Source organism: Protopterus annectens, chromosome 9.part0, assembly GCF_019279795.1.
Source record: "Protopterus annectens isolate FY-2018-M chromosome 9.part0, PAN1.0, whole genome shotgun sequence".
Classification (NCBI taxonomy): domain Eukaryota; kingdom Metazoa; phylum Chordata; order Ceratodontiformes; family Protopteridae; genus Protopterus; species Protopterus annectens.
In genome coordinates, this window is record NC_056743.1 from 740,698,969 (window position 1) to 740,720,181 (window position 21,213).

A 21,213-nucleotide genomic window follows, 5' to 3' on the forward strand; every position below is an offset into this window, starting at 1 on the left:
GATAGGATGAGACACAGTGTCGAGGGCTTTAGAGAGATCAAGGAATAGACAGGAGATGGAGTAGGTTGTTGTCCCTAGCTTCTGCACCCTTTTGAGTAAAGGATACTAAGGCAGTTGAGGTACTGTGTTTAGGGTGGAAACCATGTTGCGAGGGGTGAGGACATTTTTGTGAATGAGGTAGGACAGTAGTTGAGTATGTATACGTTTTTCAAGGATCTTCGAGAGCATGGAGAGAATAACGATTGGTCCATAGTTAGAGGGTTCAACAGAGTTGCCACCTTTGTGCAGAGTGGTGGTATAGAATGATTTCCATATTTCTGGTACAGTAGATTCCTGGGGTCTATATTATAACAACGAATGATCACATGATCAAACGGTGTTATATCAACCCCTAAAGCATGAAAACTCAAAACAGCGAAGAACCAGAACAGCAATTTTTTTCCAGGGAAAAAAAATCGCTGTTGCCAAAAAAAAAAAAAAACTAAATGAAGTGGGGGGGCTGTGCCTCCCACACCTCCCTACTTAAATATACCAACTCCGAGATCACACTACAGTAAAGGAAATGGCACGACCCGGACGGCCGGCCCAGCGATTTCCTTCCCTGGGAAAAAATTTGCTCTTCTGGCCGTTCGCTATTTTGCCGGTTCGACATTTAGTGTTTGAACTAACAGCGTTCGATCATCTGATCATTCGCTAAACTAAAGTAGACCCGATTCCTGAATGGAATGGTTGATTAAGATAGATACAGGATATACAATAGAGTTAGCAGCAATTTGAGAGGGGAGTTTATCAGGGGATGGAGAGCATAGTTTTAGTTTAAGAAGAAGGGATTTGATATATTTAGTAGAAACAGGTCGCAAGGTAAAAGGCTGAGAGAGAGAGGACCATAGAGGTGAGGGTGGCACAGAAGAGTTGGGATGAGCAGAGTTACCATGGGGTAGGAGTTTAGAGATGCTGTCTATGAAGTGTTTGTTGAGTAAGTCTGCAGTTTCAGAGGGAGAGTGATAGGGGAAAGGGTTAGGGATGGTTTGAAAAACAGTATGGAGCAGGGAGTTGATAGTAATCCAGAATTTTGTTGGGTCATTTGGGTGAGCGCTTTTAAATTTAGTGAAATATTGACGTTTATCCAAAATAATACATTTTTTACATGATTCCTGAGTTGCTTATAACCTTGGAGAAAGGTGGAGGTTTTAGTGGTTTGCCATTTTTTCCATAGAGCATCTCTTTCATGCATCAAAGCATGAGTAGCTTTGGAGAGCCAGGGTGCAAAATTAGATTTGATTTTGATTTTGCAAGTTGGGGCAAGAGAGTTTAGGACATAAAGAAAAATGTGGTTGAATTTAGTAACAGCATCACTGAGTGGGAGAGTTTTTAGGAAAGACCAGTTCATGGCAGAGAGTCTATAGTTAAAGATTTCAGGGGAAAAGTTAGTCAGTTTCCTACAAAATCTATAGAAATGGGACTTGGAGAGATGAGGAGAGTGCCTTAGGATAGAGATGAGAGAATGATCACTAACACAGTCAGGGAAGGTCGAAGGGTTACAATATTTGTTTGGAGAGTTGGTCAAGATCCAGTCAATTGTGGAACCAGTAGCATTTTTACTGTAGTGGGTAAGGGGTAGTGATCAGTTGTGAGAATCCATACAGGTTTGTGAAATGTTGGGGTGTGTCACCAATAAGTTCCAATCTATTTTAACATCTGCAAGAATGATGGTTTCATAGGAGATGGAGGAGAGTGTATGTTCAAAGATAGGGATGTTTTTACCTGGGAGGATATAGATAGAGGCAATAGCAAACTATAGTTATTGATGTGGCAGTCTAGGAGCAGTAGTTCAGCAGGGGAGAAACTGGGCAGGGTAATGTCTATAGGTGTTTTTGTCAGTGAAACAGAGTACAAGATAGCCACCCCACCACCTTTTTTGGGTGTCCTATCAGACCTATAGATATATTGAGGTGGAAGAAATCCCTAGGAATTTATATGAGGTTTTAGCCAGGTTTCCAATAGGGCCAGGATTTAAGGACCTCAACCTCCCACATACTTTGGCAGTCCCTTTTCCCTTTCAAAGCAGCCAAATCTATACTTTCCTCTTTGGAAACCGTATTAGACAAATGGGTTCTGAAGGTCATTCATCAAAGTTACAGATGGCAATGGCAGGTAACCCCCCCCCTCCTTTTCCAGAGGTTAATTCTTCACCCACCAGAAAAAAAACTCCTCTAGTTCCCCCCTGTCCTGCAATACATGCTATCTCCAGGAGTGATAGACCAAGTTCCTCCTTTCCAGGTTGGGAAAGGGTTTTAGTGAGGGATGTTTTTAATACCAAAGAAAGAAAATGCTTTGAGATAAGTTTTGGATCTTTCTTTCCTAAACCTATTTGTGATGGTACCCAAGTTTAAAATGGTGTTAATTCACAACCTGTTATCACCTCTTCCTCATTTGTTTTCTTGTAATGCTAGATTAAAGAAATGCTTATTACATCCCTATTCATCCTGATGTCAGGCATTTGTTAAGGTTGTGTGTGTGTCTGGATCACATTATCAGTTCTCTGCCTTACACCTTGGCCTACCCAGTGCACCAAGAGTGTTCACAAAGTGCCTAGCTTCAGTTATAGCTCATTGCTGGCTATAGGGTATCCACATTTTCCCATATTTAGATGATTTACTTATCTTTACAGAGGCTTTTTCAGGTATCACGAGTCTGTGTTTGGTGAGAGATTTCTTGCAAAAACTGGGATTCCAACTGAACAATAAAAAGTCTTTTTTGACTCCTTCAGACAGGATTGTGTTCCTGGGGTGTCTACTGCACAATTCACTTCAAAGAGCTTTTCTTCATCAGGAAAAAAAAAAAAAAAAGATCTGCTATGTGGTACAGAAGCCTGGGAAGCAAGGACAGAACAGTTGAGGAAGCTAAAGATGAAATGCCTGAGGCATGTAGTAGGATGCACACTGTGGGACAGGCAGTGAAATGAGGGCATTCAGGAAAGCAGAAGATGACAGTCTGGTGAAGATGATTTGAGACAGAAAGGGAGAAGGGAAGAGAAATCAAGGGCATCCAGCAAAAGAGATGGATGGATTGTGTAAGACAAGACATGTGATGGTCAGGCATGACTGTTGAAGGAAGGAGAGTGGCATTGAATAGATAGAGGATTGATAGGTGACTCCACACCCTCACTCCACATAGGAAATGGGAGAAAAAGGGGGTGGTTGATGTAGTTCTAAGTACTTGGCCACGTCATATCCTCTCTCTAATGAGAAAGATAGTAGGTATTTGATAAATATGCAAAGAAAGTGTATGCTTCAACCCATGTCTTTGGGGGAGTCAACTGCTAGACCTATAATGGCCAAGTAACCTACCCTCTGTTTTTTCAGACATACCACAGATTATTTCAAACCAGCCTGCTTCAGACTCAGAAGCTTCCCTGTTATACTTAGTTTCTTCTGTATTGCAAGTCACAAAGCATAAAATCAACTGATTATATGATGCAGTTGATCCTGTCTCGGGCTGCTGCCACAGGATCTGTAATGTGAATGCATGTCTAAGTCTGACTCCAGAGTTTCCTAGATGATGTCAAATATCATATTTTGAATGCCCCATTAGAAAGAATTCTTCAGCAATTCCTCTGTAGATGTCTTCAAAAGATTAAAAGAAAGAGGCAAGTTAATGCAGAGACTGAAATAGCTTTTTCTTTCACCAGTCGCTAAATACTACAGGAACTATCCCTCAAGCCATGGGCCTTTCTTCAGGAAGCCTTTCAAGCCAAGTCAACAAAAATCCAGTGAAGAACAATATAAAAAGGTGGCAAGGGGATGCCATAAAAAAGGGCAATGGCCAACATGAGTCTTTACAGCCCCAAAAGAGTGCATTTGACTACCTGAACCTTCTTTTTCTTCCCCACCTTGGCCACTGCCACAAACTAGCAGGAAGTCTTTTTCTTTTCCTGCACATGTGGAAGCAGATTATTGGGTACTAAGAATAGTTTAAAAGGGCTACTCATGGCAGCGAACTTCTCTTCTGAAAAAGAGATCCCTCTTCCTACAAGAAATCTGATCCAGTTGTTTCCTCACACCCTTCCAGACACATTATCTTGAACATGTTGTAGAACAAGGTTCACCTTCCCAACAGGAAAGGGGCTTTTACTCAAAGATTTTTTGTATCCATAAAGGAAGGTACTTGGAGATCAGTTCTAGATCCTTCAGTTCTAAATTTTTTTCTCATTATTTCCAAGTTCAAGATGTTACTCTACAAATCCTTGTTTCTTCCACGCAATTTATTTTTAGTAACTCTAGACATCAAAGATGCATACAAGCATATTCTATTTCACAGAGACAGCAGATGTTTAACATGTTTGTATGTCTGGGTTACATTTTCAGTTTACATCTTTGCCATTTGGACTATCTACAGCTCCAAGTTTTCTCACAAAATGCCTGACCTCAGTCATTGCCTTCTGTATACTTCAGAGACCCCATTTTAACATGATAGTTGCCTCATCTTAGCAGATTATACCCAGGACTCTCATGGATATGTCCTTTTTTCCATAAGCATTTTTCAAAAACTAAGATTCAAATTAAAACTAGAGAAATCTTCTGTAGTTACATCTCACGTGTTAACCTTTCAGAGATGCCTTCTAGGTACCCCCATCATGCTGACATATCTCCCTCCAGCAAAAGTTTTTCTGCCATTTGTAGTAGTAAGATCTGTCTCTCCAGTCAATTGTCCAGCAAAAAGGTTCCTCAGAATTTTGGGCAACATAGCATCAGTTATTCTTACAGTTCCTTTAACAGAGACTTTACATGCAGATGATTCAGTTGTTGAAATCTGTATGGACCCAGCACAAGCATCCTCTAGCCTTTCCTGTTTAAATCTAAAATTTATCAAACAAGAACTATTGTGGGCAAATCAAGTTTAGTTAATTTTGGTTCTCTGTTACCCCTCCCTTTCCAAGGCAATCACAATAGATATGATAGTGTTTCCCTGTGCAGTTGTGGCCAAAAAGAGTCAAGGTTCAGGGGATTTGGGAATCCCCAATTCAGTAAAAAAAAAAACAAAAAAAACCCCACATCGACCTCAAAGAAATGATGGCCCTGATAAATGCATTAAGGCCCTTGAATTCGCTGTGGACAAAGGTCTGCTGCTAGTGATTAGACAATACCACAGTGATCTACATAAACAGGTGGGAACAAAGTCTTATCCTCTGTATAGGCTAGCTGTGATTGTTTGGGAGTTACCAGCTTAGCACATTCTCTCACTTCAGGCTTCCTACATCCTGAGAAGATCTACAACTCCTAAACAGATGCTGCATCCAGAGGTCTTCCAGGAGATTGTCCACCTGTGGTAAATTCCGTAAGTAGAATTTCTTACCACCATTTAAAATAGACAGTTACATAAATTCTGTACCAGGATTCCTTTTCATTTAAGCCTGGAAAGCAGACATGTTTCCTGTGGCAGGTAATGTCCCTCTTTGCTTTCCACTTTTACTGTGATTACCAGTGTTAAGAAAGCTCAAGGAGGACTCTCCATAGAAAACTTCCAAGTTGGCTTGCACACTGATCAGCAGCCTAACTTCAATCTCTCCCAGTGTAAAAACAGAAACTGTAGCCAGAGATAGTCAACTTGAGTAAAATTCAGTTCCTGGCTAGTAAGAGCACTACCTGGATGCCCGCAAGTAAGAAGCTGAGAGATCTTGATAGAAAATCAATTTCAAAAGGTGAAGAGAAAACATTGACTGGGAAGAATCATGTAGCTGTTCAGCAAAAAACAGTTAAAGCTCCAGCTTTGGTACAAGATATGGTTTTCAGTAATTTATTTGGAATAAAATTCATCAAATGTGCTTAGAGCTGAATAAAATACATGAAACATAGCTACAGTTATCCCACCCCACAAGGGGGGGATCCACCTTGGATCCAGGGAACTACTGCCCCATCAGTCTGATGAGCCTGATCTGCAAGGCCATGGAACTTGTAAATAAAGACATTGGCAACCTTCAAACACTGGACCCCACACAGTTTGGGTTCGTGAAGGGCCAATCTTGTCTCCTGAACCTGATTTACTACTTCGAATCCATCTCCAGAGCTGTGGACAAGGGTAAGGTGGTCAACACAGCCTATCTGTATCTTTCCGAGGCCTTCAACATCATCCCCCACTCTGGAATCATAGATAAACTTATTAAGCTGGGAATTAATCCCTACATCAATCGATGGGTTGCTAACTGGCTTACTGACAGAACCTACACTGTAAAAGTAGCTGACTCCAAATCCAGCTCCAGACAAGTGGAGTACCTCAGGGTTCAGTCCTGAGACCACTCTTGTTTGGCATCTACTTCTCTGGAGTACAGGCCAACACTAAGGTACTCTGGCTAACAAAGTTCCCAGATGACTGCAAACTGGGAGCCATTATTGAATCCCCAAATGATGTGGATATTGTACAAAAGGGTCTTACAGAAACAGATGCTTGGTGCCAAAGCCATGGGCTCAAGCTCAATGCCAAGAAATGTATAGTTATCCCTTTTGGGAAAGAACATATACCCATGAATTACCACATAGGTGGCAGTACACTAAACACCGAAAGTGTGATAAACTTAGGGACACAGGTGGATAGTGGTCTCACCTTCGATAACCACATCACCACAACAGTCAGGAAATCCTATGTGGCACACCATCACTAAGGGCTTTTCATCCAGAAAAAAGGAGGTCATTGTCCCACTGTACTCATCCCTCATTAGACCCATTATAGAATGCAATGCCCCATTTGGTATGTACCTCTCAAGACATGTGCAACAACTGGAAAGACCGCAGAAATACCTCACTAAAAGAATCACAGGCCTAAAGCAGATGCCCTATGCTGACTATCTAAAAAAACTCCACCTATATGTCTCATATTGTCTACTCAGAGGTGATCTCTGCTCAACATACAAGGCCATGTCAAACACAGAGCTGTTGGACATGCTACACTTTAAGAAATCCCAATCCCTCATAGAGACATGCTCTAGGGATCTAAACCTTGTCATCACAATGAACAAAACATGCTGTAGGGACAGGTTCCTGACCCAGGGACTCCTCAGACTCTGGAATAGACTGCCCATACATGTCAAGCAGAGCACCTCTTTGGTCTTCTTCAAAAGGAACCTTAATGATTAGATGGGAGATAGGAAATTCACCCCGGGGTGTCACGTCAGTCGCCCTGCTAGACAGGGGTCCAGGGAAGTAAATACTGTGGGAAGAAATAGTCAGGGAATTGTTATGACTAAGCTTGTATAGGCCCTAAGGCCAATAGTCTAGTACCAACCTATGAACACTGAAGGAGTATATCAACTCAAATAAAAGGCTGGAGAAAATAGAAGAAGCTTTAAACAGGCATTCAGATGAGCTGAGAAAACTGCAAGAATCAGAAGTTGAAGTGAAGTAAAGGCTGGCTGGGTATGACACTGCTCAAGAAGAGATGTTTTAAAAAATAGCAGAATTAGAGGACAGAGCACATAGGGAAAATCTAAGATTTTCTGCAGTACCAAATAAACTAGAAGGAACAGACTGTATTAATTTTATGAAGGCACAAATAAGCAACTGGACTGATATTGAACAGCAGAGACTGTTATTTCAAAGGGCACCCCATGTGTATGCTCTAAATTTGGTCATGAGAAAGTAGCCAATATCTTTTAGTAAAGATGCAAACCTGCCAGCAGAAAGAGTTTATCTTGACAAAACTGTAGCAAAAGGGTAAAGTATTAAAAGTTGGAGACACTGTGTTTGTGGAAAATGATTATTCACTGTATACCAAGCAGAAGCAAAACAAAGTTATTCCAGTAGTCTGGGAATGTTGAGAGGCAGGTGTATGAAATTCAAGCTGCTGTATCCAGCTGTCTTTAGAATATTGGTTCCTGGAGGATCAAAGTCATGTTTTGATGCAGAACAGGCTGAGGAGGAAATGCAAAGGTTTGTCCAACAAAAAATGAGCCATCAGGCAGAGGAGAGTTCTGCTTCTCATTCTTTTGATAATAGAGCACATGGAGAGACATTGCCAGTTAAACCATTTCCACTGTTCCAAAGGAAAATGCTTGAGAGAGAGAGAGAGAAGCACAGGAGTTGACCAAAAGACTCAGGAGCTTAGTGGAATTGAACTGGAATCTGGAGTTGGGGATGAACAGAAAGATTAGCAACATGGAAATAATGAATAAATGTGAGACTACAAAGCATCAGTCACATTTGTGAAATACAGCTGAATAAGAATATGTGGAAATAGTGGACTTCTGTTGATTTTGTTGAACTTGGGAACTGAAAGGCATTTGCCTCACTTCATGTCACTGAAGTTTGGAAGGACTCCGAAGGAAAGAGGAAGAAAAAAGGTAACTGTAAGTAAATTTCTTAACAGTACTTCTTTTTCACAATATAGATTGCCTGTTTTATAGTATTTTTGTGTTATGTGATAGTTAGTAAAGCAAACAGATGCCTTTTATTCTTCCTCTTCTATATCTATTTTTTGGTATTAAGACATGTAGCCATCACATTGGAAAGAGAAAAAAGCTAGACAAAACATGTTTAAGTTAATAGGCTGTACTCTTGGGTTGTTTAGGCGGGAGAGAAGATGTAAACCTATACAAAGCATACTATATGTAGAGCTGATATGTTTTCTCTTACTTTTGCATAGGTGAATGTCTGGATTAAGACCCTTGGGTTAATCTAACAAAAAAAAATTAAGTGGAAACAAGTAAATATGACAGCATTGAATATATGCAGTTTTATTTAGCCAACAAATGTTTCAACTGGTCTTTCAGGCAGCCGCAGAGGACTGCATTTTTCTTTTCTCACTTTTCTATGGAGGCAAGCTGATAGGGAACTAAAAGACAGAGCACTGGTTTCTTCAAGGCTAAAAGTTAATGATTTCTGAAATTATGCAAATAGTTTTCACATCTTGGGAAGCAAGAATAAAGATAAAAAAGGAGCAGACACCAATTAGTGTAAGTAGTAGCACAGGCTAACAAGGATAACCATAATTTCATGTTAATTAGGGCCAGTGCTAGCAGCTGTACATTTTACACAAATGTTCATATTAGGAGGGTTATACTTTATTATTGGAAGATGTACATAGTTGTGTGTTTGTGCTAAGTTAATAGGGATCTATATCAGTTTGTCGAAACACAAATCAGCAAACAGCTGATCTGAAGTTGTTTTTATTTGCTCTTCAACCTGACGGAACCAACTTGTCCACATTTCTCCAGCACTAAGGAGTAGAAATGTGGCAGATTTTAAACATGGCCGTATATTCGAATAGCCAAGGGAGGAGCCAAGGGTTACAGCTCGTGTACAACATCTGGATAAGAGATGTAATTCCTCTATCAGGACTGACAACAAGAACTTACTGACTCTTCCTACACATGAAATTTTACCTAGCACATCATCTACCTCAACCCTAGCAGGTCTGAGTAGTATATCTGCCACAGGGGCAATTCCTAAGAAAGGTGCAGCACATTTTCCAGCAGCCACACAACTGCCATTTTTTCTCAAACAGTCATTTTACAAGAATCAGTGGTTTCACAGTCAAGAGCAAAAGAGAAAAAAATGTTAAACCTAAAAACCATGTTGATTGTAAATATTTCTAAATATGAATTAACTGCAGCAGACAAATCCCTCTTGCAAAAGGGGTTGACTTTCATTCCTGCTTTGAAATCCGATCTGAGTGAATTTGTCATGGATTTAAAATGTTTTGGAGGAAATGTCACTTTGAAGAGTATATATGGGAATAATACTGACCATAGCAAGTCTTTAAGGAAACCTAGCACATTTGTACCATTGAGCCATTCTGCAGTAGAACTGTTTATCCATCTATGTAACAATGAAGTGGAGAAACTAAGAATGGATACTAATACTAAGCATTATTGGAATATCAGCTTTGAAGAAAGATAAGCACTATATAATCTAGAACATAATGAAAATATTGCCAGCAGACAAAGGAGGAGCCATTGGGTTGTTGAAACTGCATGGTACAGAGAGAAGATGGAAAAAATGTTAAGTGATAAGAAACATATAATAAAGTAACTCCAGTGACTCTCAATCAAGCAATACGGAGAGTTAATGGTTACCTTCAAGAGATGTTACTCAAAGGACAGATTGATTTAGAACATTTTAAATTCATAGAGGTTTAGAAACCTACCATATCAACCATACATGGATTACCCAAAATACATAAGGATCTTCATGATCCCCCCTACATCCAATAGTATCAGGACAGGGATGGATCACAGAGACTATGTCCCTGTTTGTAGAAAATGAGTTGAAAGTATTGAGTCTCCATGAGATAGTGTTACAAGACACGGATGATTTTCTGAACAAGATAACAAAAGCTATGAGTAAAATTACAGATGACCAAGATTTGCTATTAATTACTTTAGATGTTAATAGTCTTTTTAGATCAATCCCTAATGACAAAAGGATAGAATCTGTAAGGAAGAATCTGACGGAAAGGAAAACTTCTGAAACAAACAGGATATGCACACTATTAGAACTGATCCTGGAGAACAACTACTTTGTGTATGGGGACTCTGTATATTGGCAGAAATGGGGGGTTGCCATGGGCACCCCTTGTGCTAATAGCTACTCTACTTTAGTGCTGGTGGAGTGGGAGGCTGAACATGTTCTCAGCTCCAACAATCCCTTGCTTGACAGTATTTTATACTATGGCCGTTTTGTGGATGACCTGTTCATTTTATGGAGAGGAGATGAGCAACAGTTCATGTTGTTCTTTGACTATCTCAATATGACAGTCCCATTTTTGAGGTTCATTGCAGTATGGTCTCGTGACACAGCTGTTTGGATGTCACTATTGTATTGAATGAAGGAAATAAAATGGATACAGAGTTACACAGAAAAAGCACGTGGAGGAACCATTACCTTTTGAAAAGTAGTATGCATCCCAGACATGTTGTTAGAAACATTATTTATACGATTTATAAAATTGGATTTTTTTTACATAGTTGTATTGGCTGGATAGTGAGCCACCAGAAATTTATTTTACATTTGTTAAAAACATAAAAAGATACATAATATAAAATTTATAGATACAAAAAAAAATAAAAGGTTTTTTGATAGATTTATTCCATTGGTTAAAGATGCGACATTTTTGCCAATGGTTGTAGATAGTTCATATGAAAAGGGGCTTTTTATATATTTTTTGAGTTTTATGATGAAGAGCATTTTAGCCAGATTTTTGAGATATTCTTTTAGGTTGTTTTAGACTGATGGTGTGGAGGTTATAAAGGATAGGTAGTTTGCTAGAATTTCAGCCAGTGGTTTTAGGATGGATTTTTAGTTGGATCTGGGGGTACCTTTTTTCTAGTTTTGATGACATGGTCTTATATTATGGGGATGCAGTTTGCAAGAGTGATTTAGTGGTTTGCTTTTGGTTGGAGCAAAGAGTGGATTCCACTGATGGAGTTGCAAAGTTCCATAGGTTGGCATATGGGGAGTTAAGTTAGATGAGGTTTGGCCAAGGGGTCCAAATGGGTTTCAGATGGAGGGTAGTCGGGGCGCGATTAAGGTTTGAGTTGTAGAGGGTTGTTAATGGTGGAGAAGTTTAGAGGAGTTAAGTGAGGGCTAAGTTTCCTGAGGGCTGAAGAGAGGCTAGTGAGAGGGAGGAGATTTACAGTGGTTAACATAAGTTAATTGTTAGAGTTAACATGGAGTTGTTTGTTTGGGAAAGGAACTTAAAGAAAGTAGTTATACTTTACAGTGATTGTAATCAAGTTTTTAAAGTTGAGTTTCAGAGAATTATAGTTAGTAGGGTAGTAAGATAATCAAGGATTTAGTTTGATTTATGTTTGTTGTCTTTTAGTACGTTGAATTGTGTGGTGTTGACATAAGTGAGTTTTTAAGGTTAGGTTTAAGTAAATTGCTGGAGGTTGGATTTAGGGTTATTTTTAGTAGTTTCAAGTATTTTGGCATAAATGCTGAAATTGAGAGAGTTAGTGAGGTTAAGTAAGGAGGAATCACAGGGATTATTGAGAGAGACACTGATTTGATTTGAGTTGAGTGAAGGGCAACCATGACTGTGTGGATTCATTTATGACTGGAGTTTGAGTCATTTATGTGAGACATTTGAGAAGGGGGAGAGGTGTTGTTGGGTGATGAACTGATGGTATCTGTTGCCTTGGGATGCAAGGTCTTGTGAACCAACTTTTGAGCCGGTTAAGTGGAGTAGGAATTTGAAGCCTAGAACCGTTAGTGGGTGGGGCGGGTTGGCCTGTTGGGTTGCAAGGTCGAATGGAAGGAGTTGGTGCGGATAGATCGTGTTAAGCTAGTAGAGTGTTAGAAGTGGATTGAGGATAAGTCTTTGGATGAGGTTTGTGGTGGGATGGAGTTGAGCGCGCTGTGAGAGGGACAGATATTGGTGTGGTGTACAGAAAGGAAGGTGATAGTTGGGAGGATCTTCCATTATTCTTGGTTTATACAGGGAGTTGATGCATCTTGGAGTGATTGGTGGTACTGTGGTGGTGGAAGTGGTGAAGCCGTTACAGGTTAGACGGGTGAGTCACCTCCCTATGAAGCAGTTGTTTGTGAGCTATCCTATTATGAGATTGATATTTGCCTATAGCTAGATAATTGTGGATTGATATGAAGTAGGAAATTGATGTAGGAGCACTTGCTGATAATGATGTGTGGGAGGTAAGATAGAAATGATTATGGTTGTATTGACGGTGAGAGGCAATTTAAAAGTAGCTGTAGAGATTGGCTTTTTGTGGTAAGGTAGGTTGGAGGGTTGTGGTTAAGTGGTGGTTTGTGGATTTTGGGTGAGGAGTTAAAGGTATTAGCTACATCTTCCTGACTTTTCTGACTTGGGTAATTCTGGGGGTTGGGGTTAAGGGAGGGTGGTTTGGTTTTTTTGGTTGGGTAGTTATTGAGTGCTGTTTATCTGAGGTGTTTTCCTGACTTGTCAGAATGAGGCTTTATTTATTTTGTCTTGGGTGCTCTGGTTTTGTTAGTGTTTTTGTCCAGTTTTTTGGCTGAGTTTGGTTTTTTTTGGGTTTCATTTGCTCTCCATTTATTTTGGGCTTTTTTTTAGGTTTGTTTTTCATTGTTTGCTTCTTGTCACGAGTTTTTTTTTTTGTTTCTTTTGTTTCATTTTCATATGTGGGGGCTATACATAAGTATAGTATTTTGTTTTGGTGTGGGGCATGGATTTTTAGGATCTTTTAATAAGTTGATCTATATCATTTTAGGGTTTTCTTGGGATTCTTAGGAATAGGTTAATTCCAGTTGCAGGAATACACTCATAAGGGAATAGTAGTCCACAGGGTTCAGTTTGTTTAAGGATAATAGTATATAGTAAAATAGTCACTTGGGAATTTATGTGTGATATAGGGGTTATATAGTTTTAGTAGAGGATTGTTGGGGAGGGTTGGGGAGGAGTTGATTGAGTTTTAAAGGGGTGTGGAGTATAGTTGTGGAGATCTCTGGGTTGAGGATTGTAAGGATGGTGCTATCTTTGGGGAGATCGGGAAACTGGATAGAGACCAGGGTTGTTATTGGCCACCAGTAGAACAGAGTGACCATGTTGGTAGTTTGTGGGTAGTTGGGTTGGTGTCAGATGGGTAGCTGGCTTGAGTTTCTTCTGTTTTTTGCTCTATACCTTCTTAGGGTTTCTGTTTAGAGTGTGATATTTTCAGCTTTAGGATTGAGGGTTTGGAGTCGGATTGATGGTTTTTAGGCTATAGGTTCTACTATAAGATAATAGGGTGTTATAGGATTTCTAAGGATTTTAGGAGGATTAATGAACATTCTAACTATTCTTTTGATCATATTTTCGATAGATATGGAATGTGAAGATCTTCTATTTTGGGTGGTAGAGGATCTCCAGTTTCTAGTGGTAGTTACTGCCATGTTTTGCTAGACACATAATGTCAGGAGAGTGAGTTTCATCATGGCATGATGGTTGCATGAATATTGGGTTTAGGTATTTATGGTTAGTTGATAGGTTCTGATGGAATATTAGTTGGGTGGTGGTGGGTTGTGGGTTAGTGGGTAAGCCTATTGTATTCATTTGATCAGGGGTTAAGTTCATTATCACCTTTTTCTTGATTTTCAGATTTGGTAATTTTTTGTTAGTTTTTTTGAGGTGAGTTTGTTAGTTTGAGGAGTTTGGTTGAGGAGTTTGTGGTGTGGATGGATGAGGGGGTAGAGCTTTGCCCTGGTAGGATGAAGGTGAGAGTGAAATAACATGGGTTGTGGTGGGAGTTAGAGTTGCTAGATATGGAAGGATTCCTAACAGAGATTGGTTTTCATACTTTGTCTGTTAAGAAAAAGGTGGAAGGGAGAGATGTGAGGGATGATGGGGAGTGAGATGGGTGTGATGGGGGTATGGGAGTGGGGGTGTTAGGGGTGGTGGTGGGGTGGTGGTGGGGGTGTTTAGAGGAGGAGGGGGAGTCAGAGGGGATTTGGGGTGGGGGGGAAAGTGGGGGAAATGGTAGGGGTGGGGGGTGGGGGGGGGGGGGGGCAGGAGGGGGAGGCGGGGGGGAGGTCAGCTGGTCTCCAATTGTCAGCAGCAGTCCAGCCAGGGTCTCTTCCAGAGCAGTTACATCAACTGCCATTCAACTGATAGATATTATATTTAATATATTATAAGAAACTATGCTATAATAAAATTCTGTTATAGTTGTGGTTTACGTGGAGGCTCTCTTAATTCTCTTTGTTTTAAAAAATACCAGGGTCAGGGATTTTCACAGTGGTTTGTCGTTCCGGTAGGAGCTTTTTGTTGGGGACCCAGGTCAGGGTAGAGGGGGTAGGGGTTCCTGTGATAAGAGGGAAGAAGATATAAAGATATAAGCGGTTAGGTTTACATAAAGCAAGCTAATCCAGCATAATCCTCATCTGTAACAAAATTAAAAAAAGATCACTTTTAGTTTTTTCCACACCACCCGCAAAGTAAAGTTCAAAGCAGTTTATATTGTTTATAATGAGCACTTTCTATACAGCATGAAAAAAATATGCAGTAATTGGTCATACAATTAGGTTAGAAAGGAAGCCGCCTCATGGTTAGCAGACAGACACAATGTAGAGACTTAGAGATTACGGCAGCATCTAAAAAAACATGTCGCTGTTTAGATAACAGCAACTGTGGCCAGTATGTGCCCTTATTACATACAGTACCTTAATAGTAACTATAGATTAACATTATGAGAAATGAAACCACAAGGATTCATAAGAGATGCAGCCAAGAAACTGTTAGACATAAAGAAATTTAGTTCTTGCAAAAAAAACTTAAGGGAGAGAGGCTACAATGAGAGAGATGTATGTGTGCCTCCATTAGATCAAAGGGAAAAGTCGGAACATACAGGAACTACTAGAGTTATGCTCACTTATAGTACAGATAATAAACAGATCCAAAATGTGATAAAACAATTTTGGCCCGTCCTAACCCAAGATCCACAATTGAAAAATATCATAGGTGAGAGACTGAGCTTTAGTTATAAAAATAAGAAGAGCATAAGACTTTTATGTACCAAAGATGGGTTTAATAAACCTCCAATCACAGGACAAAAAGGAAAGTTCAGTTGTGGCCATTGTGCAGCTTGTCTATACATTGACAATGGCAACTGTTTTGAACATCCCAGGACAAAGAAAAATTATGTTTTTAATGTAAAGGCTACACGTATTACTGCCAATGTCGTTTATTTGGCTACTTGTAAATCATGTTCAGCCTATTATGTGGGAAAAACCTACCAACCCTTTAAAAAATGTATTTTAAGACATCAAAGGGATATTCTTAATAAAGATCTGCACAATGCACTAGCAGTGCATGTAGATACCAACGCGATGCATTTGTTCCTCTATGAAGTTATTGAAACTATTTATGTAGGAATACGGAAGGGGGATATTGAAAATTGCACTGAATTGAGAGAGGCTAAATGGATTGTTAATCTACGAGCTGATCAACCTCCTGGTTTAAACAGCGTCATCCCCCTAAAACCTACATTGAAAGCTAGGAGACCTACCATTGGTTAACACAGAGGCATGTCAGCCATATGCTCTAATGATTGGTTATCAAACCTCTGAATGAAAAGTATTCTTGAATGAAAAGACTAAGCTAACGTCATAACCGCATTATTGGTCAATTTGGAGGGAGGACCTAGACCTAAGATTCTGATAGGTAAAGGAAGTATGAATTGTACAGCAAACGGAAATTAGGCATGACTGAAAAAGGTGTTCAAAGTCCCATTAATCACACGATCTGAAGAAGATTAATAATCGAAAGTGCTTATCGTATGTCATTTAGAGGGACTTCATACATTTTAATCTACCTTGCATTAAAATTGTTTTTAGCAGTTTTTCACAGATTTTTTAGCCGTGGATGTACAGCTTGTTGATTTCTGTTTCCTTTTACGTCTTTGTGACCAGCTGTACTTGAGCATTGGGAGGTATACCATATATATTTTTTATTTCTCCAGCATTGGATCTGAGCTCAAAGCTCCTCCCCACCCATAAATCCCCTGTCTCCTTCCTCCCTTCAGATCTAATTTCCCATGCTCATTACAAACATTGTGGTCCACCGCTCCAGGCTTTTTTTGGATAGGTGTGTTAGATTTTCAAACTGTCTTTCACCTTTTCTCTCCCCTACCCTTCTTCATGCTCAGGCATCGGTCTATGGTTTAAAAGGAAAAAAAATCACTTTCTTATTCCCATTTCCCTGTATCTCTTAGGGTGTGTGTGTGTTCCTACTAGTGGGTCTGTCTCACTCTGCTATGTCAAAGACACCCAAGCCAGGATTTAGGAAGTGCAGAGTGTGGGCATAAGCTTTCTCCTGTGGATGGCCACACACTATGCATTGTGTGCTTAGGGGTTCCGCACCTCGATTCCACCTGCTCGATCTGTCTGGGGTTCAATCCCCGTACATTGATTGACAGGAGTAATAAACATACTTAAGGGCCTCATTCCACCTCCTACCACAGAGGCCCAAGCTTCTGGTCCTTCCTCCACCCTGGCCTCTGGGACTCATCCTCCCACCAAGAGGACTGGGGATGGTGGGAAGCCCAAGCACCAGGATAGGCCAAGGAAGTGATCCCCCAACTGGTCCTCCTTAGCCAAACCACCGGCGAACTCCTGCTCAGATCTTGGCTCGAGTTCACCCCAGCTCCATTCCCCTTGCTCTAACCTGGAGCCAGAGGTGTCTCGGAGTCATTCACTGGTGTTGGCTTCACCCCACCATCTGTCTAGGCTGATGTTGGAGGTCTCTTCTGCTAGGTCCACCCACAGCCGCTCCAAAGCTGAGGTGGACAGAATGATGCTGAGGTTCATCTGCACAGAGATACAGATGGGAGTCTTGCCTGCCCCCTCCCCCTCTGGGGCTTGGGGGCATGCAGTCCACTTTCATCTCCTTCTCCAATCTGACCACTGGTTTTGGAGTCCTTGGGTCCGAGGACCCTCAATGTCAAGGAGTTGACATTTACGGTTCCTTGGCAACCATTGCCTTGAGTAGGTCGGCTCTGATGAACTCTGAGACATAGCCTTGGCACCAGATATGAGGGGGTGGTTTTGGCTCAGAGTTTTTCAGAGCCGTGCTTTCCACTAGGAGTCTCAGCACCTGGAGACTCTGTTCTGGCTCCCCAATGATCCAGAGGATTACAGACCCCATCAAAGCCTCAGGTCCAAGAGTCCACTTCTCCTTCTGCCTTTGACGTGATGGAGAGGGCTCTCTCAATCCCATCAAGACCCTTGATGATCTCGTCCTCTGAGTCCTGGCTCCCTCTGTGTCTGGTCCAGAATCTGCCATTCTGGCCCCTCAAGAACAGCCTGCCACCTCTGTGCCACAGGAAATTCCCTTGCAGGAATAGCTCGACATTTTTGAGTCCTTCCCAGAGACCCTCCTGAGGAGGCTCCACAAAAACACGTGTAAAATGAGGCACTTAAACTCCCCGCTGAAGTCCCTCATGGAGGACATCGACTTGGAGGAAGGGGAGGGTTCTACCTGGTCATCCCCTAAGGAAGTCTCCTTTGGAGACATCATGGTGGTCCTTCATCAGTGAGGGGGTGTTCTGCCCCAAATCCAATCATGATGAGTCGGTGTTCCTGGAGGCATTTGGCACCAGAATCTCTACATCCTGGGTGTCCCTTCCCACAGATCCCTTGGTAGATCTAGTTACATCTTGGGAGTGAAAGGAGCCCAGCATGGTGGACCATATCCCCAAACACTCTGATAAGATCCTCAGTGCCCCATCTGATAAACCAGATTCACTTCATAACACTGAAAACTCAAAACACTGAAACTCCAGAATCTTGAAAACTCAAAACACTGAAAACACATATTATACATATATTGAGTTTAAACAACATAAAGCATAGCACTTTCCACCAAGTGTAAGCAGAGGGGCAAGCCCCCCCCCTGCACCCCCCATGTGGGGGGCTGTGCAGCCCCCCACACCCCCTGCTACTTATATATATCAACTCCAAGATTGCACTTCACTACACTAAGTGGGAGGTGCAGGGGGGCTTGCCCCTTTTGAGTTTTCAGTGTTTTGAAGTTTGTGTTTTGGTCTTCTATATTATGAAGTTTTCTCATTTTCCGATAAACCACAGTGGTTGAAGGGATCCTCTGTCGATGTCATGATAGTGGCAGTGGCCATCAAGAAGGAGCCCCACACAGGAGAGCTGCACGATCCATCCTCTGGACCAAGAGTCTAGGACCTTGGACCATTCTGGGAAGCAGGTCTATGTTTCAGTAACTTTCTCTGTTCATGCACTGGGCTACATTGTACATGTCATTAGGCTTCAGCGAGACCTAGTGAAGGGAGGTCACTGAGCCTACCACAGGGTCCATATCGGCAGAGGATAGAAAGGTTTTCTCCTCTCAAATGGCCACCTTCGCCTCCATTGCCAATACGTCTATGGGGCTTCTATTTCATGCTACCAAGGGTGCCGCTAGAGCTGCCGGAGCAGGCATTGCCATCAGGCGTCACACCTGGCTCCGACTTTGTACCTTCTTGAAGCCCTTCAAAGCGTCTTTTACAAATGCCCATATGAGAATTCCACACTTTGAAAAGATGGTATGCCATCGGAATCTGCTTCTCAACCCCTTAACAATCCTTCTCCAGGAATCAGCAAGGGGCAAAGAAGATGTTCTGGAAATCTCAGGTTTATTCCCAGGATTCTCAAGACCTGCTCTCCCCAGAGGCAGATGGGAATTCAACAGATGCCACCCTCACAGCAGAGGGGGTCCAAGGAACCAAGGATGTTCTTTGTGTTTCACTGTTGCAGTCATCACACTTGGGTTATCTGCCTGCAGGTAGCCCTCAGTCAGCCCAAATACCAGAGTCTTGGGATTTCTGTATCAGATGCTGTCTTCTCTTCCATGATGTCAGGTCATCAGGGATATAAAACATTCAGCCGATGCCATTACATCAGCTTTTCTTGCCATGTAGGAGCCCAAAGCAGAAGTTCACAAGTGCCGGTCGGCCACAACCTGAAATTTTCATATTTTTCTAGTTTCAAGCCTGAAGTCTTCTAAAGCTAAGTACCCTGTTGGAGACCCTTTTTTCTTGCTCTGATGTCAGAAAAAGTTAACAATTGTCTTGCCTGTGGAAAGCAAATACCTCACAGAGATTTTCATTCTTACTGCGTCACCTGTTTAGACCCAGACCACGATGTCCCTCGCTGACGGTTTTGTGCCTTGTTTAATGCCCAAACTATTTGCGTCAGGCTATCTTTGTTGCTAAATTCTTTCACTCTTGTTCTCCGTATTCCAAAATGGCTTCAATAAGCCATCCAACTACTGATCTTCTGAAAAAACATAAGGATAAAGACAGAGACGGACCGCATAGGTCCAAAACTACCGACGACGCTTCTGTTAAGCTAGTTGTCAGTCCGCCGGTACTCAGTGAGGCACTTTTGCAGCCCCTGGTACCACTTCTACAGATTCGCAGGCCTCTGCTGAGACCCATTTGGAGTCCAGTATGCCACAAGATGCTTCTTCGACTTTGGAACCTGTGGATGTCTCTACCTTGGATGAGTCCAGAGCCTCTGTATAGGTACCAGCTTCTGAGGGTGTATTCTGTCCTTCCGATGTTCGTATTAAACCAACTTAATTTTTGACTAAAACTACTGAGTTTCTCAGGCCCGAAGTTTGCACTACGCCTAAAAAAATGATGATCAAAGCACATGTTCAAGCTCCCATGCCACAGAAACAAATGCTTAAAATGGCTGAAGACCTTATTACTCTAATTAGGGAAAGCCAGCCTTCCCTTGCTAAAGACAAAGAATGGAATTTCCTTCTAATTCCACAGACCACAAGTCTAATGACTCAGATCCCGCTGATTACCAGGACAAACCTTTATCTTCCTATGAGGATTCTGATGCAGAGGATTCCATTCCCTCTCTCTCCCCTCCAGAAGATTTTTCTTTTGGTGAAACCTTGCATACCTTAGGAGAACATTTCCATTGGGAATGCCAAGACTATCCTCAGTCCAAAAAGAGAAAGAGAGAATTTTTAGACTTGCCCCGTACAGGCCTTTAGCTATACCCCCTGTTCTGAATATTGTGGATGATGTCTTTATGGAATCCAGTCTTACCCCTGACACCTTACCACCCGCTCCTAGAAAACCTGACATGTTCTACAGAGTGTACCTGACTCTCACAAATTTCTCTTTAAGAATCCTACTGTAGGTCCAGAGACCATTTCCCAGGGACCTAAAGGCATTAAGGCTACTACAGCCAAAAATCCTACCCCTTCGGACAGAGATTCTAGAGCTTTAGATAGGTGGGGCAAGAAGGTATATACCTCTGCAACTCTTGCCATCAGGGCTTTGAATTGCCAGTTTCACATGTTGAAGTACCAGCAACATATTATGGAACTTATTAAACAAAAAATGTTACTTCCAGATTATGCAGAAAATAAAGATGTACAAGAGTTAATGCATTCTGCAAACCAATTCAGTAAACATACCTTGCAGTGTGGGTTTGATGCCTTAGAAGCATCTTGCAGAGCTGTTGTCACTGGGTCTGTACTGAGAAGGCACGCTTGGCTGAAGGACCAAATCTTGCCAGACCATGTCAAAGCAAAATTACTAGATGCTCCATTAAATCAAGATTGTTTGTTTGGCACAAAAGCAGAAGTTGTTCTTAAAAAGATGGAGAAAAAAACTAAATCTATGCAAACTGTTAAAGATTTCTTACAGGTGCAGCCACCTAGATTCAGTAGGCATTGGCCTTCTAAAAATTGGTCCTTTCCAGCCCCTCGCAGGCCTTC